Source organism: Eucalyptus grandis, chromosome 9, assembly GCF_016545825.1.
Source record: "Eucalyptus grandis isolate ANBG69807.140 chromosome 9, ASM1654582v1, whole genome shotgun sequence".
In the NCBI taxonomy this organism is placed as follows: Eukaryota; Viridiplantae; Streptophyta; class Magnoliopsida; order Myrtales; family Myrtaceae; genus Eucalyptus; species Eucalyptus grandis.
Window position 1 is genome coordinate 13,154,801 of NC_052620.1, and position 3,827 is coordinate 13,158,627.

A 3,827-nucleotide genomic window follows, 5' to 3' on the forward strand; every position below is an offset into this window, starting at 1 on the left:
CTTTTCCTCATCTTTAGCACAAGATACGATCTTTTCCTATTTGTAACATCCTGAAAATTTAGCCCGTTTCGAATATATGAAATGGTTGTTTCGTTGATGCACTTATAGTTATTTTACTCAGAACTGATCACTCACGAGTTAACTAATATATTAGGTGAGGCCGTTAAGAGATATAAACATGACAAACTAGAGAATTCGATCATAAACCGACCATTCGACCATAATAATTGACAAGAGTTAATACGACACCATTATAAATCAATTAGCAAACGAATATAGGTCGATTCGATGGAATCACATAGTCGAATTGCGAGTGGTTCCGCACGATTGTGATATTCGCATCGAATGGCAGTAAACCAATTTTCTATCGATAGTATATTCGTAATACGTAATTGAAACCTCATGATTATGTAACAACCGAAGATTGTCTACGATTCGAAAATACACAAATGTGGATAAAAAATTATCAATCACTCGTTAAATGCGTTAAAATCCCTAAAAGCTACCCAATAGGTTAGGTCGTACTAAAATCGCATTCGGTCGATTTTAATCACGAAATTGAATTCGATTTTTGATAATTGGATGTTCGAGCGTGTCATGATTCATTTATAGGACGTTGTCTCATCTTTCGGCGAATTTTCAACAAGTTTAGGGCATGAAGACTTTGGGGGCAAGGTGATGATGGTTTAGATATTTGGCTAAATTTGTTTGGTTGCCCCATTGACTTGTTTCTTTCTCTCTCTCTCCCTCCCCCCATGCACGTTCAGCCCCCCAAAACCAGCAGAACATCCCCTCTCTCCTCTAATTCTCTCTTCTTCTTTCACGCGTTTCCCTCCCCCTTGGTTTTGGTTTTGCCTTTCCCTTCATCTTTGCTGTAGCTGACCATCACCATCCATCCTCCCTCCATTTTTCCTTATGCCGTCACATGCCTAGCACCACCACACCAGCTCGCCATCTTCATCCCAGCGCCACCAGCCACCAACGCCAACACAACACCATCAGCCCTCACGACCAGCAACACCACACTAATATTCTTTGTGTCCGCCCACTCCACTATAGCACCACCACATCACAACAGCGTCTCCATCTTCACACGTCCAGCACCATCGTCACCTAGCTGCCACCTCGCGTCAGCCCACCTCGTCGCCAACTGCCACAGCTCCGTCCGCCCAACACCATCCAGTGGCCACGCACCAGCCCCAAACCGAGTTCCCTCCCTCCTTGGCCGAGCACTTGTAAGGCAACCACAACCACTGTTAAGCCTCCATTTGAGTCGTAATTATTTCGAGTTTTCGTCGCCGTCGCCACAAGCCCATTGTCGTCATGATCCCGTGAGTTAATTCTCTAATATTTGATTATGCCATTAATTGTACTTATGGGATGTTTAAATTAGTGCTAATCATGGTTAGATTAGTGTGACACCCCTCGACGGCCCCCGAACCGTTAGGGTTGTCACAGTTCAATTATCATTCTCTTGCTTGACCTGAAGATCTATCAATCCTGGGGGTTTACATCTTTTAGATCGGTCCCTGCGTAATTTATATGGCAGAAGAACATCCAACAACTCCCTTCCTTAGATTCAGAAAATGATACACACCAACTAAACATTTATAGGTAAAAGCCGATCACTTTTGTTTACTTAAACCAGATGGACATCATTCATCGGTACATCAAAATGCCATAGTCTTCTATATTCGGCCATACTTCAAAAAATGACCGACATCTCCTCCAACAGTCGTATACTTAAAGTTCATCGATCAGTGTCGGTGTCCAAAAGTTTCTTCCATTGATATCCTCCTCCTCGCGGTCATATCCAACCACTTGATCCATCTACCGGTGGCAGTGGTAATAGAGATATCTTATCTAGTCTGAAATGTTAGTCCCCAAACGAGGTGAGTACAACTACTCAGTAGTAAAGATCCACCAAACTACACAATGCAACAAGCAAGACAATCAAGATATCACGAGTAAAACACATATCATTCATGCTATCAAGCATACATCACCATGCAGTCGTGCATATATTACCATGTAGTCATGCATATCTTGTCATGCCATCATGCATATACCACAATGCAGTCATATCATCCATGCTATCAAGCATACATCACCATGAGATCCATTCACACCTTCATGATCGCATTTTCAATATCAAATAGTATCAATTTACTTTCAAAAACAGATCATGCATCATGCCATATGCTTACACTCATGCACATGATTCAATTTTAGTTCTTATCTTTCACAATGATCTCATTATTTTTCATCCAGGGACCAATGTTTGCATCTCACAATTTATCGTTCACATCCAACCTGGTATCGCGAGGGCCTCCGGCACACACCTCCGGGCATCTCGTATCTCACCTGGCGACACGAGGAATCTCCAGGGCTCGCCATGAAAATGGTTACCCCTATCCTCCGGGCATGCATCATAATACAACCCTTCACCCTCTGAGAATGCATCATAATACAACCCCTCACCCTTCGAGCATGTATCATAATACAACCGGGCATCCTGACACTCCCCGGGAAAATCTTTGGGCATGTACTTATAATACAACCATGCATCTAAAGGGCATCGACTCATTCGAACCTTTGGGCATCCTGACTCCCAGGGCATCGTCAGCTCACACCTCCAACGGTATCATCATTATCACAATGTATATTCACATATATGTCTTATTTTCAACATGGCATTTGATGCAATAATATCATAGATCTAAACCATCTTTTGATGTCACATGATATGCCAAACATCACCATATATGTAGTACGCATAACATCCATGATATCACATTTCATAAAGAAGTTTATTGGTTTTTGAAACTAGAACCAATTTTCAGATAAAACAGAATGCATTTCTTTAGTGAAAATTCTTGGAAAATTAGTAAACAATTTCAATAAATTATGAGAATTTAACATGATGTAAAAAAGATCTAGAGGAAGATCTTTTGTGAAGAACACCATGTCAAGAAAGTTCCGCATCAAACATATAGATCTATACATCACAGCAAAAGAAATTCCAACACCACTTTTGCATAGTTTCGGAAATAATTTCGATTAAGCCCTTAAATGAACTTCGAAAATTCTGAGATTTTGATATGTTATGACTGAGATTTAAAGGTAAAAGTCTCATGAAGAAATCGAAATTTAATTCCTTTTGGATTAAAAGCTATAATTTTTATAACTCTTCCTATCTCTCAGTTCACTGTCCAGATTCATCATTTTCAAAGCAAATCGTTTTCCTCGATCATTACTTGTCTGTTTATCCTCAAATTTTAGTATGTTACTTCTCAATATGTCATCTACAACTCTCATCAAGAATACGAGATCAAATTCGGACTGGATAATTTCACAAAATTCATGTAATCACAACAGAGCACCATAACAGTTTCCAGATCTAGCTTCATCAAAGAAAAATGGTTTCATCGACCTATACTTGTCCGTTTCCTTTCAAATTTTGATATGTTATTCTCCAAGAAGTCCTTTACAACTTTCATCAGAAAGTCAAAGTCAGATTCCAACTAGAACATTGCATGCAACTCACGAAATCACCAAAGGTTAACATAACAGTTTCCAGATCTAGTTTCTTCAAAGGAAAATCATTTTATCAACCAACACTTGTCTGTTTCATCTCAATTTTTAATATGTTAATCTTCAAGAAGTCCTCTACAACTTTCATCAAGAAGTAGAAGTCAGATTCCAACTAGAACATTGCATGCAACTCACAAAATCATCAAAGGTCGGACTATTTTTCCCAGAAACAGAATATTAGGCTAGAACACAACTTCGAAATTTCACACTTCATCCACATCCGAGATTCACCA